The 26,173-nt window shown below is 41.3% G+C and overlaps 1 protein-coding gene, 1 non-coding gene and 1 pseudogene across 4 annotated transcripts in view; all 3 read right to left on the reverse strand.

Moving 5' to 3' along the window:
* Window positions 1-26,173, reverse strand: part of ARMH3 (armadillo like helical domain containing 3) — a 172,336-nt gene that overhangs the window by 5,415 nt on the left and 140,748 nt on the right. Inside the window, exon 25 of one of the 3 annotated variants that reach the window (XR_006194307.1) lies at window positions 6,778-6,873. The exons of the other annotated variants lie outside the window; for them this stretch is intronic. The gene's annotated coding sequence lies outside the window, so the exon portion shown is untranslated. The remainder of the gene's footprint in view (window positions 1-6,777; window positions 6,874-26,173) is intronic. 3 annotated transcript variants of the gene reach the window in all.
* On the reverse strand, window positions 15,734-15,840 carry LOC122202862. Its single transcript, XR_006194918.1, has one exon. It is a non-coding gene; the product is annotated as a U6 spliceosomal RNA (small nuclear RNA).
* On the reverse strand, window positions 17,326-17,486 carry LOC122202642 (annotated as a pseudogene).

The following is a 26,173-nucleotide window of genomic DNA, read 5'->3' on the forward strand; positions in this document are numbered from 1 at the left end:
GACCTTACTTCCTTTCTTTCTTTTTTATTCAAGGCAAGCTGCCCTTCAGTTCACCCAGCCTCTGCCATCTCCTGCCCTCATCACCTCTCTTATATTTCCAAGAGAAGAAGATATTCTAAGTTCAAGCCTGGACTCCAGTCCATTTGGGACTTTGGAACATTACAGCTACTTCCTATTCTGTGACTTCGCTTTCTGGAGCTTCAGACATTAGGAACATGTCCCATTTGGGCCTCACACTCCACACTGGCCTGGGACGTGGCAGAGGGCAGCAATGAGGCAGAAGACAATCTCCCAGACTGCTTCTGTCTAAAGACCTTAGGTTTTACAATTTGCAGCTTCAGTCTCTGGCTCCTGGCCATTCCAAAGGTACCTCCTAGGCTGAGGTCTCTCCCCAATCCATCAGGTAACAGTCTATTTCCCAAGTGCAAGCCCACTTTCTTTGATCAGCTGCTGGGCTTCCTAGAACCATGTCCACCACTTTAGCTCCAGGCAGGTTCAAAGTCAGAAAAGCACTGATAAGCCACATGTTCTCTAAGGAGTCCTTACACCTCCACATATGGCCCTCAGTAGACAGGAGCCTGGGTGCTGGCAAGGGACCTAATAGAAAGAGAACTGAACTGGGAATCTCACTCTTACTATGGATCTCAATTTACCTAATGAGCCTCAACCCGTCTCTCTCTATAAAATAGAATTTGAACTCACCTTCCTAAAAGGACATGGAATAAACATTTTGGTTCCTGAAAGTAACATACAACTGATAGAAACACTATCATCCCAGTAGCTATACAGCTACCTAGACAGCTCCTGGGACTCCAGAATAACTGTCTTCACAGCCCAGGAAGTACTTACCTATTTTGAACTAACCCAAAGAGCCTATGTGCATAAGTAATTCTTCACCACAAAGGAACATCTTCTGGATTTAAGTGGAAGACACAAACGGCCTCAGTTTCAAAGATTCTATGCCCTCTTCTTTGCCTTGAAACACTTTGCCTCAGGTGAGAGAAGAACAGATTGGGGACTGGGGTGTGAACCTAAACCCCTAGCCTGGAGTCTCTGGAGGAAAAGCACCTGACATAGGCTTTAAGGTCGGAGAGACATTTTGATCCCAGATCAACCACTAGCAAGCTATGTAAACTGATACACATCACTTAATCTCTTTGAGCCTCAGTTTTCTTATCCTATCTATAACTGTATAAAGCTCATATACGGATGACATGAGATGACTGTCCAGTGTCTTGCACATAAGGAATAGTCAGTAAGTGCTTACTAATTTTACAATGAAAAGTTATTTCTGGTGACAATAGGCATTTGGTAGCTCTTATCCCCAGATAGTTCTAACCATAAACCAGGAGCTAGGGCCTTGCACATCTTTATTCAGATTCTGGTGAAGAAGAAACCTAATTTCTCTATTCCATATGAAGCAGGCTTTCCATAATGACCCCACTATCCTGAGTGTAACAGGTAATGTATCAGCCAAAAGTCAGAGAATGTCCAGTATCCACTGCTTAACAGTCCTGGTGTGGTACAAGGGGATACGGGTTATACTAAAGAAAAACTGAGCAGAGATGTCCACAGAGGCCAGTTTTGCATAACACAGGTTGTGAAGCTCTTGGCCATATCAGGATCAGGAAGGAGAGAGATCCCAGTGCACAAAGTTAGTTCAAAATTGATGAGGTTTTAGACATACATACACACCCCTTCTCCAAGCATGTACAATAGGCATTCCCTAAAGACTATTCAGTAGCCTGTGTCCCATATTTTTAGCAGAGCCTTTGAAATGGGAAATAACTTCTGGCCTAAAGACAGCAGCAAAGGAGAATCACCAATGGAAAAGTTCTTGGCAATGGCTATCCTATCTGGATGTCAGAGGGCTTTGCCTTGTGCCTGAAAAATTGCTTAGTCTCAAATCTCTGATGGACTGAATTCCCAGAAGGAGAATTAGCAGACAACTAAGTAATAGGATATGACCTGACAGCAAACTTGTATTCACTGCTTTCTCAATTTGAACTGACATCTACAGTATAACCTATTTGGGGAGAGTATGTAAGGCTGCCACCAGCCCACTTCAAGCCAGGGCAACATGCAGGCCTTCCCTAAAGCCAGGCTGCCAAATGAGGATGAAACCACAAATAGAGAATAGAGAAACTATTCTCTCCAAATAGAGAAACTTAGAGACTTTTTATAGAATAGGAAATAAACATGGAACCTATCAAGATTGCAGTGGGATATAAGAGAAAGAGGCTACAGAAGGGTGCCTGGGTGGCTCAGTCAGGTAAGTATCCGATGCTCGATTTCGGCTCAGGTCATGATCTCACCATCTGTTGAGTTTCAGCCCTGCGCAGGGCTTTGCTCCGACAGTGTGGAGACTGCTTGGGATTCTCTCTCCCTCTCTCTCTGCCCCTCCCATGCTCTCTCTCAAAATAAATAAGCTTAAAAAAAAAAAAAAAGGTGTTTTGTTTTGTTTTGTTGAAGAAAGAGGCTACAGAATTATAGAAACCTAGGGTCAAATCTTGGCATCATCATTTAGTACTTCTAGGACCTTGACCTAAGCTTTAGGTTCTTCATCTTAAAATAGTCATCATCATACTATTTTCTTAGAATATTATGAAGATTAGAGATAATATATAAAATAAACACAAAAATATAAATGATAGGATCTCACCAATAGAAGAATGAAGGCTATTGAGACGGAAACAAAACAAGAAATGGAAATAGAAAATACTTGATGTAGGGGTACCTGGGTGGCTCAGTCAGTTAAGCGTCAGACTCCTGATCTCAGTTCAGGTCATGATCTCATGGTTAGTAGGATCAAGCCCTGCTCTGTGCTCACAGCACAAAGCTGCTTGGGATTCTCTCTCTCTCTCTCTCTCTCTCTCTCTGCCCCTCTACTGCTTGTACTCTCATGTATGTGCGTGTGCTCTCTCTCTCAAAATAAATAAACTTGAAAAAAAAAATACTTGATGTATTTAAATAAGATGAATGCGGTGGCTGAAGGGCAGCTGGGAGGTCTGGCATCATCATTAATATGTAAGAATAGTGATATGGAAGGCAACCTTACCTCTTTTTGCCAATGTTACCATGGTGACAGAACCATAGAAATAACAGTTCTGGAAGGAACCTTTGAAATCACCTACCTAATCCATGGCCCTCATTTCACAGATGAAGAAACAGATGTCGAGAAAGATTGTAAGTTATCCAAAAACACAAAGCAGAGATTAGACAACAGAATTTTCTGACTCCCAATCCAATGTTCTTCCTGTATTGGCAGGCTAGTTTAACCTGAGGCACATTCCTTAGTTTACAGGCTAAACTTAATCTTTCAGAGAGCATTCAAGGAATTCAAAGCTCACTCCTAAGAAGTGGGAAGCATGATCTGTGGAGAGCTGTAACCTGGAGAAAAGCTTGGCTTGATGTTTAAATTTTCATTATTACCAGGTCCCTCAGGGCTCCAGGGCATGTCAATTTCCACCAATAGAAGCCAAAGATCCTGCTCAGCCTTGCTTAGTTGGGTGTCAACCACCACCAAAACTGTACAGACCACTCCAAACTCATTATCAGCAAAATCGAGATTTGGTTGCTATTTTAATTACTTAGTACTCATTGAGAAGCTTGAAATACAAAGGTCTTTAATCTTCAACTGGACGTCTTTATTATTTTTTGTAAAGTTTATCTATTTATTTTGAGAGAGAGAGAGAGCATGCGCACAAGCAGGGGAGGGGAAGAGAGAGAGAGAAAGAATCCCAAGCTGACAGAGTGGAGCCCAATGCAGGACTCGAATTCACAAACCACGAGATCATGACCTGAGTCAAAATCAAGAGTTGGATTACCCAGGAGCCTTTTCACTGGGCTTCTTTGGCAGCAGCCGTCAGGTGGTCTCCAGGCTTGGGGTGGCTGGAGATGAATGCCTCCTACCGTGTGACCTTTTTTTTTAAAGTAAACTCTATATCCAACATGGGGGTTGAACTCATGACCCCAAGATCAAGAGCTGCAGGCTCCACTGACTGAGCCAGCCAGGCATCCCAGAATACACTTGACAATGAATGCTCATACCTCAAGGCCAACCTTTCATTCTCTGAAAGAGACTGTAACCACTCTGTTCCCACTTCCATGTCTTCTGCTTTAACCCTGCCAAACCCCCTAATCATAGGAAAATTAATCTCTGGGTGATAGTTAATCTCTGGATGATTTGAAACAGATAAAGTAATTATAAGGACGAAAGATGATAAAAGCTTTTTAGAGGATTTTCATGATAATCTCCATCTACCTCTCCCACTGGACTCTGGCCATTTCCTCTATTTCAGATGTTTATTCACTAGTTAGAGAATATGATTTTTTTTTTGTCTCCATTTTTTTTCCCCCACAAAGCAGGAAAAGACAGCTTGGGAGATCCAAGCTCTGAAGCCACAAACGTGAGCATCACCAGCCATAAGCCTGCATATTGCCTTTGCTTCTCTCTCCCATCGGTTAGAGGGAGTTGACCAGGTACTGCTTATTATATGAGCTAATGATGGAGAAGTAATGAAAGAACCACAAGCCACTGGGAAATGAAGTTCATCCTTCACAATGGCTCCAGACTTGGGACAAACCTATCTTGGTGCTCAGAGAACCAAGAAGGTCTGAATAAAAAGGTTTGCTCTCCATGCCACCTCTCTAAACTGTTCCCTGCTCCACTGTAATGTCTTGTCTCTAAAGAAATGGTGCTGAGCAGAGTAGGTCTTCAACAACACTCAGCGGCAATTGGGCTGCTAGAGCGGAGAGCAACGGCCAAGTAGCTGCAGACAGTTTTTTCTTTTAATTTTATTTATTTATTTTGAGAGAGAGAGAGAGAGAGAGAGAGAGAGAGAGAACACATGCATGTGCTCGCACTAGCAGGGGAAGGGCAGAGAGAGAGAATCCCAAGTAGGCTCCACGCTCAGCACTGAGCCCGATGGGGTGGGGAGAGGGGGACTTGATCCCACAACCAATTGTGAGATCATGACCTGAGCTAAAATCAAGAGTTGGGCACCTAACCAACTGAGCCACCCAGGCCCCCCTGCAGGCAATTTTTATGATAGATGCAGACTGAGCTCTCCCTCTCATTGTCTATGGAAGAACAACACAGTCAAACACAGTACTTCTCAGCCAGGCAGGCTGAAACCTTTCTCCTTCTACTCAGTAAATTTCCTCAAACTCAACAGAAGATACCCTTTCCTTGAAAAATGAGAATGACTGACTCAAGGCATTGCCTAACTCCCTTTTCTGAATTTGTCATAGGGCTGTAATGCTCTGTAAATTTTGGCAAGAGACTGAAAAGAAATCGGAGGTCACATCCTTCATTTTTCTCTGGAAGGAGCTAATCTAGCCTCCCATCCTTCCCCTACTTTCTCTAAACCAGACTTCCCCAGAACTGATGTCTCCCAATGAGGGACAACACTCTCTTCTCCCAGAAGCAATAAAAGTCTGTCCCTAACCTTGCAATTTCACCAGCGTAAGGACAACCCACAGAGGCACTCTTACAGTTAAGCGGTGCTCTGCTCAGCTGTTGGACTGCATGGAAGTGGAATTCTGATAATAAAGAAGCAACAAGACAATTCTCCCTCCTCCATAATCCATATTTAGTCTTCAAATTCAAGGCTAGCTAAGCAAGAAGCACCGCAAAGATGTTCTCCAAGTAAAGACGTTGGTGGGTCACTACTGGATCTAGTTGTGCTTAGGCCCTGAAAAAGAGTTTCAACCAACAGCTAATAATTTCTAAAATAACATAGTTAGAAGTATGGCTCTATTTCACTCATATGTGGAATTTAAGAAACAAAACAAGAAACAAATAAAGGAAAAAAAGAAAAGAGACAAACCACAAAACAGACTCTTAACTAGAGAGAACAAACTAGTGGTTACCAGAGGGGAGGTGGCAGATGGGTGAAACAGGTGAAGAAGATTAAAGAGCACACTTATCTTTTTATTTTTTTATTATTTATTATTGTCATATTTAAATGTTTATTTTTGAGAGAGAGAGAGAGCCAGAGCATGAGCGGGGGAGAGGCAGAAAGAGAGGGAGACACAGAATCTGAAACAGGCTCCAGGCTCTGAGCTGTCAGCAGCACAGAGCCCGACGCGGGGCTTGAACCCACAAACCACAAGATTGTGACCTAAGCCGAAGTCAGGCACTTAACCAACTGAGCCACCCAGGCACCCCAAAGAGTGTGCTTATCTTGATGAGCACTGAGTAATGTATGGAATTGTTGGATCACTATATTATACACCTGAAACTAATATAACACTGTATGTTAATTTATTTTTTTTTTTAATTTTTTTTTCAACGTTTTTTATTTATTTTTGGGACAGAGAGAGACAGAGCATGAACGGGGGAGGGGCAGAGAGAGAGGGAGACACAGAATCGGAAACAGGCTCCAGGCTCCGAGCCATCAGCCCAGAGCCTGACGCGGGGCTCGAACTCCCGGACCGCGAGACCGTGACCTGGCTGAAGTCGGACGCTTAACCGACTGCGCCACCCAGGCGCCCCACACTGTATGTTAATTTAAAAGAGTATGACTCTAGAGTCAGCCTGCCTGGACTCATCCTAGGTCTACCACTTACTAGCAGGGTAGAGCTGGGTGAGTTTCAGTTTCCTCAACTGTAAAATGGGGGTTATAATAATGTTCTTTAGAGAGAGCTAGTTGTGCAGATTGAATAAGGCAACAGATACAAAGCGCCAAGCATACTTCTTGATACACAGAGAGTGCTTCATTATTATTATTCTTTCATTTTAACGTAACTCCACAAATAACTGCTTTTTAGAACCTGAAATTCCAAGGCTTGCCATAAATTAGCAAACTCTTTCCTCCCCCGCTTTCTGGAAGGGATGTGTCTTCTACAGGCTCCTCAAAGAGGGATTTCCTATGGTGGAAAGAACACACTGCTTTAGAGTTCATGCATTAGTAGGTGCAGACAGGTAGGGTGGCAGGCCCTCTCCTGAAGAAACAAACATGCTACCACCACCACCGATTTCTTATGGAAACTGTGTCACAGCAGAATTCTTAGCACCCTGGAGGAAGAGACCCAGGGTTACATTATAGATTTTCCACAATGCCTAACAGAGTCCTAAGAAGCAGTGAAACATTCAACATGCCTGTGGACTAATTTAGTAGCACTCAGGCCCAACCAAAAAGGAAAGGAATTTCTCAAAGTCACATGGTAAGATTAGAGTCAGGCCATCACAGTACACCCAGCGCTCTTCTCAGTATTCGCATATGGTTTCTAAAGCCCTCAGAGCCGAGTCCTGCCTTTAAGGAGCTAATGAGCAAAATGGGGACTCAAGATAAACCACAGTGGAAGGACACATCCACAGACATAAGCGCATACTGGGTGGAGCCAGCAGTGCTAAGCTACATATCTGAGCAGAGATTGAGTGGCCCGGTTGAAACTGTGTCACACCTTTTAAAAGAGGGAAAATAAGTTATCCAAGATCTCTTCTATTTTGTCTACCACTTCCTCCACTTTATATCACTGCCACCAGTTAATTCTAAGTACAAAATTGTCCACCAGTGTAGTAGGGCCCCTGAGACAGCAGCCGCAGCAAGGGCCATTAGCTCTGATAGGTCTGTGACTGGCACTGACAGCTTAGGCTCCGTCAGGTCCCATCACGTGAGGGACAGACTGCTCAGGTTCAACCTTGATGCTGAGAAAATAAGTCCTGCACAAAAGATGGGCCAAAGGTTAAAAGGGTAGGAAAGAATGTCACTTTACTTCCCAATCATACAATCTACAATTTCAATTTCTCAGAAATCAGGTTTGATCCATTCTAGGATGTCCTTTCGAGGTGTGTTCAATTTAGCAATGGATTTCAACTGCACAAATTCAGCTCAACTGTGCAGGGTACTCATTAGATAACTGTCCAAAACAATCTAGGCAGATACACACTGTGATCTTTGAATAGCCAGGTTCAAAGTCTTGCTGAGTTATTTTTAGCACTTCTTTGCATACAGTAACTAAGAGATTTGCACCTCAAAAGATGAGAAGAAACAATTAGGTTCAGGGGCTCCAAGACTAACTGGTACCCAGAGAGGACAGGGTTTACTTCCTTCAGACACTGCCTGCTTAACCTTCTCTTATACAAGACAAAGCTTGTCCATCTAAACATGGCCAAAAAGAAACAGAGTGATCAAGCACCCAGTTAAAAGGACAAAATACCAGCTACACAAGAGCTTCATGTTTCAATTCTCCATGCTGTTTTTTTTGTAATTTTTTTTTTTTAACGTTTATTTATTTTTGAGACAGAGAGACAGAGCATGAACAGGGGAGGAGCAGAGAGAGAGGGAGACACAGAATCTGAAACAGGCTTGAATATATCTATTCAACACTCTCCCCTCCAGTGACTGATAGAGGAGGAAGGAGGAGAATGAAGTAAAATGGGACAATATATATGAATAGTTAATGCAAGGGAAGGTTCTCTGAAAAGTGAGTGAAATTTTAAAAAATCAGCTGAGTAACTCTGGGTATATTGTAATTTTTTTTAAAATTTTTTTTCTTTTAATGTTTTATTTATTTTTGAGACAGGGAGAGAGACAGAGCATGAACGGGGTAGGGGCAGAGAGAGAGGGAGACACAGAATCAGAAGCAGGCTCCAGGCTCTGAGCCATCAGCCCAGAGCCCGACGCGGGGCTCGAACTCACGGACCGCGAGATCGTGACCTGAGCTGAAGTCGGACGCTTAACCGACTGAGCCACCCAGGCGCCCCAATTGTCATTTTTAAAAGTAGTTCAGGACTTCCACTTCCAGTTACGATGGAGTAACTGAGAACTGTGAAAGATATAACTCTTCAGACACTGGATAACAGGGAGTGTAGGACAGGTATGTAGAGAGATTAAGGTGAGCATGAAGGTCTTGTTAGGCTAAACAGACACACTGGATTTCAGGAGGCAGAGGCGACTAGAACTTGTAGGCGGACTACCAGCGGAGGCAATGAGGCAAAGAAAAGAGCTTCAGAAATTTGCACAGTGTTCCCACTGAATCTGTTGCTAATACTAAGGATTGCATGTATAGGGTAAAATTCAATCAGATCAGAATAAAAAAAGACTGAGAATCCGTAAGCTTGCACCACTGAGAGGTGTTTGAATTTTGACCGACCAGAATGAAAAGCACCTGTGGAACACCTAGGGCATTCAGGGAGACCCCAGAGCAGTCACACCTCAGTAGTAGAACTAAACTAGCCCTGGAGTAAAGGCTATTCTGAACCTATTCAAACAAAGATTAAAAAGAAGTTCCATGGATGAGTTTGGTCAAAAGGTACAAACTTCCAGTTATAAAATAAATAAGTACCAGTATGTAATGTACAATATGTTGACTATAGTCGACATGGCTGTATGGCATATTTGAAAGTTGTTAAGAGTGAATCCTAAGAGTTCTCGTCACAAGGAAAAAAAAACATTTTTGCCCTTTCTTAGGTACCTATATGAGATGGATGTTGACTAAACTTATTGTGGTAATCATTTCATAATATATGTAAGTCATGTCATTATGCTATAACCTTAAAACTTATAAGTAGTGCACGGCAATTGTATCTCAATAAAACTGGGGAGGCAGGGTAGATGGAGATCATGACCAAGAAAAAGGAAGTTTCAAGTGGATCATGCTATTCCAGAAAGAATTTACCTGTCTTCCTGAACAAAGTCCAACACTGTTTAATAAAGACAACAAAATCTAGCACTCAACTACATAACATTCACAATGCCCAGTATCCAATAAAAAGTTGCCAGAAATGTAAAAAAACAGGAAAATGTGACTCATAGCCAAAATAAACAGACCCAGAAATGAGATACCAGAATTAAAAACAAGGACATTTAAAGAGCTATTATAAATACGTTCAAGTATTTTAGAACATCCACAAACATAATAAGGAGCAAAATTGAACATATAATGCACACCATAATAAAACCACTGAAAATTCGTGTGAGAGAATATTAAAAGCAGGCAGAGGGAGGAAAATAGATACAGAAGAAAAAAAAAAGAATTCACATTTCTTGTCAGAAACCCTATACAAACCAGAAAACAATAAAATGCTATCTGTGCCTCCCCAAAATTTACTGTTAACCTAGAACGCTATATCCAGAACACATCCTTCAGAAATGAGGGTGAAATAAAGACCTTTTCAAGCAAACAACATGAGGGAATGTATTGCCAACAGTCCTGCACTACAAGAGATGTTAAAAGAAGTCCTTTTGGCAAAAGGAAAATTACATTATCTGGATCTATAAATAGGAATGAAGGAATGGTAAACACATTGATAAACATAAAATATTTTTATCTACATTTAAAAATGAGGAGGGGTGCCTGGGTGGCTCAGTCGGTTAAGCGGCCGACTTCGGCTCAGGTCATGATCTCGCGGTCCGTGAGTTCGAGCCCAGCGTCAGGCTCTGTGCTGACAGCTCAGAGCCTGGAGCCTGTTTCAGATTCTGTGTCTCCCTCTCTCTGACCCACCCCCGTTCATGCTCTGTCTCTCACTGTCTCAAAAAGAAACGTTAAAAAAAAAAAAAAATTAAAAAAAAAACAACAAGGAATATTATCAGAAGTAAAGAGAGAAATTTTGTAATGATAAAGGGGTCAGTTAATTACAAATATATATATATATATACATATATATATATATATATATACCTAATAAGACAGTTTCAAAATTCTGGATGAAGCATAACTGACAGAACTAAAGGAAGAAATAGAAAAGTCTACTATTACAGCTGTAAGTTTCAATACTCCTCATAACTGATAAAACGATTAGACTGAAAATCAGTGAGGACAGAAGATTTAAACATTACCAACCAAACTGACCTAAAGTCATTTACAGAACATTCTATTCAATAACAGCAAAGTGTACATTCTTTTTAAATGCACACAGAATTGGGGAGCCTGAGTGGCTCAGTCGGTTGAGTACCTAACTCTTGATTTCAGCTCAAGTCATGATTCCAGGGTTGTGAGATCAAGCCCCGAATCTGGCTCTGTGCTGAACATAGAGACTGCTTAAGATTCTCTCTCTCTCTCTGTCTCTCTCCCTCTGCCCCTCTCCCCGACATGTGCACAATCTCTCTCAAAAATAAAAAAATGCACACAGGAACATTCAACAACATAGAGCATATGCTAGACCATAAAACAAATCTCAATAAATTTAGAAGGACTGAAATCAATCACATGGAGTATATTTTCTGTCTACCAAAGAATTAAGTAAGAAATTAATAACAGAGGGGCACGCAGGGGGCTCAGTGGGTTGAGCAACCGACTTTGGCTCAGGTCATAATCTTGAAGTCAGTCAGTTTGAGCCCTGCATCTGGCTCTGTGATGACAGCTCAGAGGCTGGAGACTGCTTCAGATTCTGTGTCTCCCTCCCTCTCTAACCCTGCCCCGCTCACACTCTGTCTCTGTCTCTCAAAAATAAACATTAAAAAAAGTATATTAAAAATAAGAAATCAGTAACAGAAATTTATCTGGAAAATCCCCAAGGGGAACCTGGGTAGCTCAGTCGGTTAAGGGACCTACTCTTGGTTATTATGGTTCAGGTTGTGATCTCAAGGCCATGAGATAGAGCACCAAATCTGGCTCCCCACTGAGCATGGAGCCCGCTTGGGATTTTCTCTGTCTCTCTGCCCTTTCCCTACTCGTGTGCATGTGTACTCTCTCTTTCTCTCTCTCTCTCAAAATAAATAAAAATTAAAAAAAAACAAAAAAAAACAAAAAAACAAAAAAACATCCCCAGGGGCACCTGGGTAGTTCAGTGAGTTAAGCATCCGACTTCAGCTCAGGTCATGATCTCCCAGTTTGCAAGTTCAAACCCCGCATCAGGCTCTCTGCTGTCAGCACAGAACCCATTTCGGATCCTCTGTTACCCTTTCTCTCTGTCCCTCCCCCACTGGCTCTCTGTCTCTCTCTCTAAAAAATAAATAAACATTAAAAAGAAAAAAATCCCCTGGGGCGCCTGAGTAGCTCAGTCGGTTAAGCGTCCCACTTTGGCTCAGGTCACAGGTCACGATCTTATGGTTTGTGAGTTCGGGCCCCATGTCGGACTCTGTGCTGATGCCTTGGAGCCTGGAGCCTGTTTCAGATTCTGTGTCTCCCTCTCTCTCTGCCCCTCCCAGCTCACAATCTGTCCCTGTCTCAAAAATAAATAAACATTAAAAAAAATTTTTTTTTAATTAAAAAAAAAAATCCCCAAATAGGGGCACCTGGGTGGCTCAGTTGGTTAAGTGTCTGACTTTGGCTCAGGTCATAATCTCACAGTTTGTGAGTTTGAGTCTTGCATCAGACTCTGCTGTCAGTGCAGAACCCATTTTGGATCCTCTGTCTCCCTCCCTTCTCTGCCCCTTCCCGGCTCTTGTGCCCTGTCTCTCTCTCTCTATCAAAAATAAAAGAACATTAAAAAAAAAAAAATCCCCAAATAATAGAAACAAAACAACACATTTCTATTTTTTTATTTAATTTATTTTTATTTGTTTTGAGAGAGAGACAGCATGAGTGGAGGAGGGGCAGAGAGAGAAGGTGACAGAGAAACCCAAGCAGACTCCACATTGTCAGCATGGAGCATGATGCAGGGCTCGAACTCATGAACTGTAAGATCATGACTGAGCTGAAGTCAGACGCTCAACCAACTGAGCCACCTAAGTCTCTCAAAACAACATATTTCTAAATATCACTAAAGATATGAGAAAATACTGTGAAGTGAATGAAAATGAAAACACAACTAACCAAAATTTGTAGGATGTTGCTAACAGAGGGGAAATTTATAGCACTAAATTTTTATATTAGAAAATAAGATGGGTGCCTGGGTGGCTCAGTTGGTTAAGCATCTGACTCTTGGTTTCAGCTCATGTCACGATCTCACAGTTTCATGAGCTCAAGCCCTGCATGGTCTGTGCACTGTCAGTGAGGAGCCTGCATGGGTTTCTCCCTCTCTCTCTGTCCCTCCCCGCTCACACTATCTCTCAAAATAAATAAACTTAAAAAAAAAAAAAAGAATTAAAATTAGTTATCTAAGTTTCTACCTTAAGAAATTAGAAAAAGAAGAGCAAATTAAACCAAAGCAAACACAAGGAAATAACAAAGATAATCATATAAATCAAAGAAATAGAAAACACAAAAATAACAGAAAATGAATGAAACTAAAAACTAATTCTCTGGAAAGATTAATAAAATTGATAAACCTACAGCCAGACTGGTCAGGAATAAGAGAGGAAACATACACATTATTCATCATGAATGATAAATCTTACAGGCATTTAAAAGAAAAAAGGATAGGGGCGGCTGGGTGGCTCAGGTGGTTAAGCATTGACTCTTGATCTCAGCTTGGGTCATGAACTCATGGTTCGGGAGTTTCAGCCCCACACTGGGCTCTGCACTGACAGCATGGAGCCTGCTTGGTATTCTCTGTCTCCCTCTCTCTGCTCCTTCCCCACTTGCATGCTCTCACTGTCTCTCTCAAAAATAAATAAAATAGGGGCGCCTGGGTGGCTTGGTCGGTTAAGCATCTGACTTCGGCTCAGGTCACGATCTCGCGGTCCGTGAGTTTGAGCCCCGCGTCGGGTTCTGTGCCGACAGCTCAGAGCCTGGAGCCTGTTTCAGGTTCTGTGTCTCCCTCTCTCTGTGACCCTCCCCCGTTCATGCTCTGTCTCTCTCTGTCTCAAAAATAAAATAAACGTTAAAAAAAAAAAATTAAAAAAAATAAATAAATAAAATAAACATTAAAAAAAAAAGAAAAAAGGATATACATGAACAAATTTTACCAATAAATTTAACAATCCATATTCCTGAAGACACAAATTACTAAAACTGGCCCAAGAACAAGTAGGAGACTTGACTATTCCTAAGTCTATTAAAAAAGCTGAATTAATTAAAATGCTTCCCACAGAAGTATACTGATATATGCAATTTTACTTTGAAACGCATAAAAAAATAAAATAAATTGATGGAGCGCCATCCTATGGATCAGATATGTGAAAAAATATGGTAAATGACAGAATCTAGGTGGTTTTATCAGTATTTGCTATATAATTTTTCATCTTTACTATATGTTTGAAATTTTTCATAATAAAATTTTAGGTAAAAAATTCTTCTCACAGGGGTGCCTAGGGTGGCTCAGTCAGTTGAACGTCTGACTCTTAATTTCGGCTCAGGTCATGGTCTCTTGGTTCACGGGGTGGAGCTCCACATCGGGGTCTGTGCTGACAGCGTGGAGCCTGCTTGGGATTCTCTCTCTCTCCCTCTCTCTCTGCCCCTCCCCTGCTCTCTTTCTCAAAATAAATAAATAAACTTAACAAAAACATTCTTGGGGCACTTGGGGCACTGAACTTCAGCTCAGGTCATGATCTCATGGTTCGGGAGTTCGAGCCCCACAACGGTCTCTATGCTGACAGCTTGAGCCTGAAGTTTGCTTCAGATTCTGTGTCTCCCTCTCTCTCTCTCTGCCCCTCCCCAACTTGCACTCTGTCTCTCTCACTCTAAAAAATTGAATAAACATTAAAAAAATTTTTTTTAATTAAAAAAAAAATTCTTCACAAGGAAAACTCTAGGCCTGGATGCCCTCAATGGTTAATTCTATTAATCATTAAGCAAGAAATAATACCAATCCTACGTAAACTTTTTTCTTCCCTACACAAACTCTTTTTTAAAAAATGGAGAAAGAAAAAATAAAATAAATAAAATAAAATAAAATAAAATAAAATAAAATAAAATAAAATAAAAATAGAGAAAGGAAGGAATATACTCCTGTGGTAGGGTCTCCTCCCTATTGAAAAAAAAGAAGAAAAGGAAAAGGAAAAAAAAAAAAAAACCTCAAGGCAACCTGGTTATACGCAAACATGATAACACCCATGATAACACAAACATGACCTTGTAACATGAGACCACTTAATCATATGTTACCATATATGGGAGATAAAAAAGTAAAAAATACATTAAGAAAAGTAAAAAATATATTAAAAACTATGCCACGTGACATTCGGGGCTCAGTTCTTCAGGTAGGAACCCAACTGAGCAGTGCCAGCAGGAATAAAGTTACTTCCCGGAAAGAAAAGCCTCAGTGTCACAACTCTCTGTGAGAGAATCCTGCTACACCCCAACTTATTTTATAGGGTAACATTACTCTAGTATTAAAACCAGACAAAGACATCACAAGAAAACTATGGACCTAACATCCCTCATAAATACTGATGCAAAAACAATCTACAAAATATTAGCAATTCAAATTCTGTAACACATAAAATAAATACTATTATCATGATCAAGAGGGGTTTATCCCAGGAATGTAAGGTTAAGTTAATATTAAAAATCAATCACTGTAATTCTATATCAGAATAAAGAGAAAATCCAGGGGCGCCTGGCTGGCTGGTGGTAGAGAATATAACTCTTGATCTTGGGGTTCTAGAGTCAATGCAATTCCAATCAAAATTTTAGCAGGCTTTTTCTGTAGAAATGGACAAGCTCATCTTTTTTTTTTTTTTTTTTTTAATGTTTTTATTTGTTTTTGAAGGAGTGAGAGACAGAGCATGAGCCGAGGAGGAGCAGAGAGAGAGGGAGACACAGAATTTGAAGCAGGGTCCAGGCTCTGAGCTGCCAGCACAGAGCCCAACGCGGGGCTCGAACTCACGAGCTGTGAGATCATGACCTGAGCCAAAGTCGGACACTCAACCGACTGAGCCACCCAGGCGCCCCGACAAGCTCATCTTTAAATGGAAGGGCAAGGGACCCTAGAATATCCAAAACAACTTTTTTTTCTAGTAAAAATATGGAATTCGTCCTGAATTTGCGTGTCATCTTTGCGGAGGGGCTGTGCTAATCTTCTCTGTATCGTTCCAGTTTTAGCATGTGTGCTGCCAAAGCAAGCACAAAACAAGTTTTAAAAAGAACAAAATTAAAGGACTAATATTACCCGACTTTGAGATTTACTACAGACTTACAATAATCTAAACAATATAGGGCATAAATTTAGACATGCAGACCAAAGGAACAGAACCCGCATATAAATGGTCAATTGATTTTTTACAAATGTGCCAAGGCACTTCAATAGGAGAGAGAACAGTCTTTTCAACAACAACGGTGGAACAACTGGATATGTGAGGTAGGGAGTGGAGGGGGGTAGAATGAACATTTACTCATCACACACCATACAAAAGTATCAATGTAAAAAAAAGGCAGAGGAGTGCCTGGCTGTCTCAGTCAGTAGAGCATGGGACTCTTGATCTTGGGGTCTTGAGTTTGAGCCCCACATTGAACATAGAGATTATTTAAAAAAAAAAAAAAAAAAAAAAAAACGTGAAATGGATCGTGGAACTAAATGTGAAAGCTAGAGGTATAAAACTTACAGAGGAAAATATAGGTGAAAAATTTCACAGCTAGGAGTAGGCAAAGATTTACTAAATAAAACACAAAAGCACAAATCATTACAAAGATTAATAAATTTATCTTCATGAATGTTGAATTAAATTAAAATTAGTTGTTATTAGGGGAGCCTGGGTGGCTCAGTAAGTTAAAGCATCCAACTCTTGATTTTGGCTCAGGTCACGATCTCACACTTGGCATGTTTGAGCCCCACATCAGGCTCTGTGCTCACAGTGTGGATCCCAGTGCTTGCGATTCTCTTTCTCCCTCTCTCCCTGCCACTCTTCTGCTTGTGTTTGCTCTCTCCTTCTCTCTCTCTCAAAATAAAGAAACTTTAAGTAAGTACTAACTAACTAAATAGATATATAGGTCTTCATTAAAATGTCTCGACTTTAAAAAACATCATTAAGACAATGCAAAAGGCAAGCCATAGACTAGGAGAAAATATTTGCAATAAATATATATGACAAAGAACTTGCATCCAGAATACACAAAAACTCTTAAATAACACACACACAAGACAAATGAACGGATTTTCAAATTCAAGTATTTATTTACTCTGAGAAAGAGAGTGTGTGCACAGTGGGGGAGGGACGGAGAGGGGGAGAGAATCCCAAGCAGGCTCTGTGCTGTCAGTGCACAGACTCACACCGGGCAGGCTCGATCTCACTAACCGTGTGGGATCATGACTTGAGCCAAAATCAAGAGTCTGACACTTTAACTAACTGGGCCACCGAGGCACCCACCGATTTTTTAAATAACCAAATAGTCTGGACACTTCACAAAAGATATATAATGTCCAGTAAGCAAATGACAACTGCTCAACATCACTTGTCATAATGCAAAATAAAATTGATAGTAAGTTATTTATTTTTTTTAAGAACCATAACTGCAGTATTTTTATTTTATGTAAAATTAGTTAGCATTAAGCTAGGTCTCTTAGATATCCACCATCAGGTAGGTATCTCGGATGACCCATTCAAGGAAGTTCACTTAACCCAACTTAATGAAGCATATATCCTTTGTGCACTGATGAAAATACAGCCGGCACATATCGAGGCTGTGTTTCTGGATCAGACCATGTGGGTTTGAACAGAACAAGAACCCTGGCCAAATTTCCTCAAATGGCTCTAGGAGAGCTGCTGGTGACCCATTTTGGATGTGACACATCTTGCATGTGACAAGGCAAAACACAATACTAATTTTTAAAATTGTAATGTATGTAGTATAATGAGAACACTGCATACCCATAGAATAAGTAAAATTAAAAAGACAATTCCAAGTGTGACAAGAATATGGAGTGGCTAAAACTCTTACTCATTGTCAGTTGGAAAGAAAAATGGTACAACATTTTTGAAAATGGTTTGGCATTTTTTAAAAAAGATCTTTATTGAGATATAATTTATATACCATAAAATTAACTCATTTAAAGTATACAATTCAATGCTTAAAATTTTTTTTAATGTTTGTTTATTTTTGAGAGAGAGATAAGAGACAGGGCATGAGCAGGGGAGGGGCAGAGAGAGAGGGAGACACAGAATCCAAAGCAGGCTCCAGGCTCTGAGCTGTGAGCACAGAGCCCAACACAGGACTCGAACTCACGAACAGCGAGATCGTGACCTGAGCCGAAGTCGGATAATCAAACGACTGAGTCACCCAGGCGCCCCTTAATACTTCTAGTGTATTCACATGGTTGTACAACTATCACTATGATCTAAACTTAGAACATTTTCATCAGCCCTTCAAAAAACCTTGTACCCATTAGCAGCCATTCCGCATTCTGTTTCCCAACCCTAGCCATGGGTAACCACTAATGTATTTTCTGTCTTTATAGATATGTCTATTCTGGACATTTCAAATAAATGGAATCCTTTGGGTCTTTGTGTGTGGCTTCTTTCACTTAGCACATGTTTTCAAGAGTCATCCATACTGCAGCATGTATCAGTACTTTATTCTGTTTTATGGAGGAGTAATACTCCATTATATGGATGTATCACATTTTTTAATCTATTCAGTTGCTAATGGACATTTAGGTTGTTTCTAGTTTTTAGTTATTATGAATAATGCTACTATAAACACTTGTGTACAAGTCTTTGAGTGGACATAGTTTCATTTCTCTTTCAGTAAATACCTAAGAGTGTCATAATATAGATGAATCTCAGACACAAAAGAGCACACAGAAAAGACACTGGTGGTTGATTAGGGCCCAGACTCATGGTTAAGACTGACCACAAAGGAGAACTTTTTGCAGGGATGGACATGTTCTACATGTTGTGGGGGTGGGGTGGATAGTGGATATATGTATTTGCATGATACATATTATGTCAAGTATACCTCAATAAAGTTTTTAAAAATTCAGTAAATCATGACTAGATTAAAAACAAAAAAGACAGGGGCACCTGGGTGGCTCAGTTGGTTGAGGGCCCAACTCTTGATTTCAGCTCAGGTCATGATCCTAGGGTTGTGGGATCGAGCCCCACATCAGGCTCCACACTGAGGGTGGAGCCTGTTTAAGATTCCCCCTCTCTCTTTCTATCTCTCTCCCTCTTCTGCCCTTCTCTCCCATTTGTATGCTCTCTTTCTCTTAAAAAATTTTAATTAAAAAAAAAAAAGATGTACAACTATGGCAGTAAGCTTATGTCTTTTTTTGGTATTACTATTCCATTTTTGGTTGGGGCAAGAATGATTCAGACTGATGGCAAGTAACTAAGTTAGGAATTCTCAGTATTTTGACAATGCCAAGGATTCTCCTCATTGTGCTCCTCCTTTCCACTCCTCCACTCCTTGAAATCCTCCCTGACAAATTCAATGGACTCTGGGCAAGGGCACCTGTGTGGCTTGATTTCAACTCTTGATTTCTGACTCTTGATTTTGGCTCAAGTCATGATTTCAGGGGCCCTGTGTCGGGCTCTGTGCTGTATGTGGAGTTTGCCTAGGATTTTCTCTCTCCCTCTTTCTGCCCCTTCTCTATGCTCTTCCCCCCTACAAAATAAAAAGAATAGACAGACAGACAGACAGACAGACAGACGGGCTCTGGGTGGCAATCAACAGTGTCTGGAATACTTTTCAAGTGGACACTAGCTACATGAGGTTTTTATAAGTGGCTGTACTTACCTGGACCTTCTGACAAACTCAATAATTTGCCAAGCTTGGGGGTTTATAGGGTCCTTCCTGTCTTTACCAATCTAATGAAGGTTCTGATTCTTGCCTTTTTAGTGAAACTGAGGCAAGGATAAAGATATGAAATGATCATGGCTCTCCTTGTGGAAACTCATTCTAAATAAGGGTCACTGGCCAACCACTTATGGATTTCTGAGGCAATATTTCTCTAGGGTACAAGGAGACCAGGGAGGTTTTATCTGTCCTTAGGTTTATACAAGGTCAAGTGGGGCTGCTGCAAGCATGCCGCATACATCAGCTGAGTGAGGTCTACACAGGCAAAGGTCTAACCAAGAAGTAGTGACGCTGATTCTTACACTGTGAAGTCTTCAAGGCAGGCACAATCTTTGCATTTTTATAGCCCCTGGCTTGGCACATAGCAGATACTTCTATACTTGTTGCACCGAAGGAAATTACTCTGGGGAACTTGAGGCTAGAGCACATATTCCTTGTCTTACTGCTCTAACCAAAGACACTCAAAATCAGAGAATTCTTAGACCAAAGGAGGTTCTTGAGGGTTTCCTTGAGAGGCAAGGATTGGTTGTTTTTTAAAACACTTTAGCTCAAAGCAGCTGAAAAAAAGAAAACAAGCCAACAGCCCAGGAACTAGAACAAGTAACAGCCTGGTAACAAAAATCACAGACTCTATTGAGTGAGCACTTCTCCTTCTACTGTGTGCTTACAGTGACTTTCTATCCAGGATAACCTGGATATCTCTCCAGGGCACAATTATCCAATATAATTGTTTGGAAACAAGGATCCAAAAGGTGAACAAATCTCTTAGGCTAAAAAAGATGATGCCTTTTAAAAGGTAACTGTTTCCTCTATACAGCTACCTTGCATATAATACGTAGAAGTTTCTCCCCTTTTTTTCTATTTTCATCTCCTATACTTCAGGATTAAACTCAATTTCAAAACCAATATAAGTTGGCCAATTCTCCCAGTCCCGTCCATGTCTTTCAAGCCTGCTACCAAAGGGCTTTCCACTACCCTGAGATTTATTGATCTGACAGACTGGCTCTGCCCTTCAGCAAGGTGGATCAGATAATGAACCTCACAGTGGTGATTAGTGAGAGGCCATCAGCTGGTTAAAGGAGTGGTGACAGTGACTTTCTTTAATTTCCCTGGGCAGTTGCCCCCACCTCCCTGACTTTATTTGGCTGAAGCCCTAGACAGCCCTTGTAACGCTTTTCTTTGCACTAATTACAGATCCAGTGTGCCCAGTGCCCAGGCCCTTTCCCTCCACAAGCAAGGCACGCAATCACACTAAGAGGCAGCCAAGGAAATGAAGGTGGGGGAATCATGACACACAAGTATTGCATCAGGCGTTCTCCTTCTCTGTGGCTTATTATAGGCAGGCCACTCCTCCCCGTTCAACCCAAGAGGCAAGTGTGTCTGTCCTCCCCACCTGAGGTGTCTTTCTTTGGAAACATCACGGAGGGAGAGAGAAAACATCATCTCTGCTCCTAACTCACGAGCACTCTGACATGGGGTCTCTGCCTCCCTGCCAGGACTCACGGATCTATCCCTCCCTAAAAGACAGAATTCTTTACCAGAAATCCTAGTTGTGAGCTATCCACAGTTTCCCTTCTAGTTGAGTGGGTCATTTTTAAGACGGCAACCTCCTTTGTGCAGTTATCACTGCGAACAGTCGAAGTACTGTTATGGTACCCACCAAAAACATTTCCCGTTAGCACAACTTAGAAGAGGTAAGTTTGCATGGCAACACTTGAGGCCTCTGATGTTACCACAGTGGCAAACCGTGCTCTTTCTAGCACACCTTATAGAGTTTTGAGCTACCTCCTGAGGAAAGGGTTGCAGTGGAAATAAAAGTTCCCGGAAGATCTATTTGGGAGGAAAGAGGTGACCAAAAAACAAACCAAAGGGGGAAGTCTTACTTGTACACTCTCATTTAATAATTGGACTAAAGGATCCTTCTTAGATTAAACCAAGAAAGCAAGGGCTGCTCTCCCCTGTAACCTCTGGAAAAGCTGACAAATACTGCAATTCCTACAAGCTCCAACACTATTCCTCTATTCGCTGCCAATGAAGCTTCAGTGGCAGTGAAGCCTGACTGAGGAAGACCAGAAGTTCATGTAATGCACATTTCACAATTCATATTTAATTGGAGAAAATGCTGTCAGTGGCAGAGATGAATAATAAGCTGAGCTCTTTACCAGTGACCTCTACATTCATCTAGCTTGGCTGTGGGACATTAATTTTGAGAGTCTTTGTTTTGTTGTTGTTTTAACAAAATGGAACTACTACTTTAAAAACTATTAAAATTCAGTATGCTTTTAGATTTTGACCCATATAAATATATTGTCTATTACAAAAAAAATCTTTTTATTTTTTTTAAGTCGCCTTTGGTCTGTGGAAAAGCTTTATTTCTCACAGTAACTTTGCTGACATGCTTGATGGAATAAAGAGACTCTTTCCTCATTTATAAAGTTATCATACTGTGCCAGAAGCCTCTACTCAGGCATTTCTGTCTGGCTGACAGGCAAACTCTCCAGGCCCCTGTTCAGTACTTTCCTTCCTCAACTGAACGGTCTCTTCCCAAACCAGGGCCTTTTCCCACGCCCCCAGGAATGAGCCCTATTATCTGCACTGTCTCTGCTTCTCCCTCCACCTTCCTTCAGAATACCTGGCAAGCTCAAGTTGTCACACATGCCTTGGCCTGATGGAAGTGGAAGGAGCTCAGACTTCAGTGTCAGACAGACTTATGTTCACATTATGGCTTTGCACTAACAGCTGTGTGACCATGGACAAATTACTTAGCCTCATTAGCACCCTCATCTATAAGATAGCTGTACCTATCCCAAATAGTTGATACAACAATGAAGCAAATAACCTATATAAAAGTGCCCAGCTCAAGAACTACTAGCTTTTCCTTTCCTTTTATCTATTTGTGTCCTCTTAAAATCCAAGATACTGTCTCCCCTTTCTCTGGCAGTGAAGCCCACCTCCTGGTCCAAGTGAGACCACGGCCATCCTGGCAGCACATCCTCAGCTTATCCTCTTATCTGGACCTTCTTAAGATGCCCTATATAACATAAAGTTGATTTCCGAGGTTAAGCAGCTTGTAAGAAAATCCTTCTTCCACTGACTCTGTCTTTCCTGTTTTAGTGGATCCAGTTAACAAACAACTCATATTGAACTTTTTTTCTGCCAAACAGGTCAACATTCAGCTGGAGTCTAAACAAAGGCAACAAGGAAGGCAGGGTCTCAGACAGCCAATGCTGTGTCGCATGTTTGCACTCAGTAAGAGTTCACACAGCAACCATCGCTCAGGGTTATAGAGAGGCAGTGCAAAACTACAGGCTGTTGTGGAAAAACAACAGGAAACTGAGTCATGGCTATCATCATAGGAATCCTAAATCTTAGGTCTCCAGCAGGTGTCTCCGTCAAGGCTGCTTTCCATGGTGGTTAAGGCCCTACTCTAAGATGAAAAAACATCACAGGGACTCTCAGAGTGGAATACTCAGAGACCTCAACTGTCCTGGGGAGAACTTTCTATCAGTGGCTCTCATGGGGAAAGTGAGCTACACTCACTCCCTGCTCAGAAAGTCCTGCCTCACAACTTTACAGCCTGCTTCTCCCAATGCTCCTCAACAACTAGTAATGTGCTAGAGCTGGCTCATACATAAACCGTGAGATCATGACCTGAGCCAAGGTCGATGCTCAACCGACTGAGCCCCCGCCGGCACCCCAAGATTTCACTAGGATTTCTCAATGCCTAGCATTTATTTGTAGTGGCTCTCATCTTAGGATCAGGAGAAAATCAAAAAGGTTTAGAAAGATTACTAATAGGTATACTAGCTTCCAATGTAACCTTCAGATGTGAAGCATCTCTTTTCCCTAATTTACTTTAATCTAATCCTATAAATAAGTTATATTCTTTGCTTTGTCACGATACTTTTAAAGATACCTCTTGCAATATACAATATTATTCGTGCCTCCTCTGAGTCCAAAATCCAAAGCCCACAGTGAGAGTGGAGACTTAAAGAGATAATGGGAGGTAAAACTCCATAAAATTCCGAAAGTAGAAAACTTAAGAATCTGGTTACATTGTCCTATGGTCCTGTGACATATGGGGATGCCAGCAGACCACCTTGCTTATCCTCCTGGAAAATTGCTAAGCCTCCCTGTAAAGAAATGTCTAGTAGTCTCCTCAGCCACTTGGATGAAAGGAACACCAGCTTCAAGAAAGGTTTGCCCACTCGGAAAAACAAAGTAGAATAGTGGTTGCCAGGGGTGAGGAGGAGGTGGGAAAGGAAGTTGTTCAATGGAGAGGGGTTTCGTTTTGCAAGATGAAAAAGTTCTAGAGATCAACAGTGCAATGATGCACACATATCAACACTAGTGTACTGTACACTTAAATGGTTAAGATGGTAAATTTTGTTATGTACTTTTTACCATTTTTTTTAAAAGCTTGGTTTGCTCATTAGGCCTTATCACATGCCTAGCACTGAGGCTGGCTCATACTAGGCCTTTGATTAACACTTATGAATTGAATCAAAGGCAGTACAATTAGGTCAGGGAGGAGAGTCAGTACATTGTGGGTTATGGGGTCTGTGATGACAATTGAAATGACAAAATTGTATTTCTAAGTCATCCAGCCTCTGGATATCCTGTGATCCAAGGACAAGGGTTACAGAAACTCTGGTACTCTTCTCCTTTCTTTCTGTCCTTTTCAGGTCCTCGCTTTGAGTACATTTTACAATCTATGCCTCTCTATTGACCCAATTCCTATCCCTGCTCTTTCAAGGCTCAACTCAATTCTTCTCTCTTCCATATGGCCTTTCCTGACCACCACAACCTGCAAAGGTCTTCCTCTAACAGGAGTTCACAGATCCCACTGCTAGTACTGGTCAGCTATCGATAAGCTGTGTTAAGCCATCTCTTGAACTTATTCCATCCTTTGAGAACAAAGGCCCTTTACCATACTTCTCTATTCCTCAAATGCCTAGCATAATCTGAGCACAGAGCAGGTGCTAAATGCTAAAATACTGATAGGTGAATGAAGGCTGAAGAAAGCAAGGGTGGGCCAACCATTTATTTGCTTTCCCATGGGATATTTCAAAGTCACAAAATTGGTCATGAATGTGACTAAAAGCTTAAGGAATCAGGCACTCAGAGAAGGTTTTGACTTGAATCCTAAATTGTGACTACGTACTCTAGATATTCAGAGCTCTAGAGAATCTTCCGTAAAATTCTACCATGAAGTCCTTCCTCTCTTGTCTATTAGGAAATCAGAGCTGATATAAATCAATATGTCACAGCATTTGTAAACCAAAACAAATAGTGAATAGTTTAAAAAGAGCTCAAGATCTTCAATGGGCATTTTCAAAGGTCTGATGGCATCAGGAACAAGGAAAGTATAAGGTACTTACTACTAAAGGAACTATGCCAGTGATTCTTAAAATTTGGAGGGCGGTGGGGAGGTGTCAAAGACTGGTTAAGAATTTTAAGAAGATGGACCTTTTTTTTTTTTTTAAAAGATTTAATTAAAAAAAAAAACTTTTGGGACACCTGGGTGGCTCAGTCGGTTGAGCGTCCGACTTCGGCTCAGGTCACGATCTCGCGGTCCGCGAGTTCGAGCCCCGCGTCGGGCTATGGGCTGATGGCTCGGAGCCTGGAGCTTGCTTCCGATTCTGTGTCTCCCTCTCTCTCTGCCCCTCCCCCGTTCATGCTGTGTCTCTCTCTGTCTCAAAAATAAATAAACGTTAAAAAAAAAAACAAAAAAAAAAACTTTTAAAAGTAATCTCTACACATGGGGCTCGAACCTATAATCCCCAAGATCAAGAGTCACACATTCCACCAACTGAGCCAGCCGGACACCCCAAAATGGACCCTCTTTAAGAAAAAAAAAACTGGGGCACCTGGGTGGCTCAGTTGGTTGAGTGTCTTACTTCGGCTCAGGTCATGATCTCGTGGTCTGAGTCTGAGCTCCACATTGGGCTCGCTACTGTCAGCCTGTCAGTGCAGAACCCACTTTGGATCCCCTGTCCCCCTCTCTCTACTCTTTCCGCATTTGAGCTCTCCCAGAAATAAACAGATATTAAAAAAAAAAAAAAAAGGACATATATATAGAGAGAGAAAGTAAAACAGTGATTACAGGGGTGGGGGGAGGAGAAACGGGCAGATGGTGTTTAATGGGCATGGGGTTTCAGTATGAAATGATGAAAAAGTTCTGGAGGTGGATGGTGGTGATGGCTGCACAAAGATGTGAATGTACTTAGTGCCACTGAACTCTACACTTAATAATGGTTAAAATAGTAAATTTTACGTATATTTTATCATATACACAAAAAGGAGTCAAAATGAACAAGCTTCACCATCAACCTTAGACAAATGTGACATGTGTATAAAGTTATAACAATGCATGCAGTTTATCACACTAGATAATGAACAACTATTCTGTCACACTGAGGGTATTGACTGATTAAAAAGCTCGGCCCTCCATGAAGCCAATGAGAAGTAACAGAAAAATGTCATGTATCTTCTGGAAATCTGAAAAGAAGCGCCAGTGTAAGAGAATGGGCTTTGTTCAGTAAGCAATAATGAATTTACAAATATCACTCTGAAATGCCTCAAACAGAGGCTGGAATGTGTCTGGGTGCTGTCGGAACTCAAAATTCACAAATCTCTTGCCAGAAGAAAATGGCAGGCGGGGCAG

The sequence above is a fragment of the Panthera leo genome, chromosome D2 (genome assembly GCF_018350215.1).
Source record: "Panthera leo isolate Ple1 chromosome D2, P.leo_Ple1_pat1.1, whole genome shotgun sequence".
NCBI classification, from domain to species: domain Eukaryota; kingdom Metazoa; phylum Chordata; class Mammalia; order Carnivora; family Felidae; genus Panthera; species Panthera leo.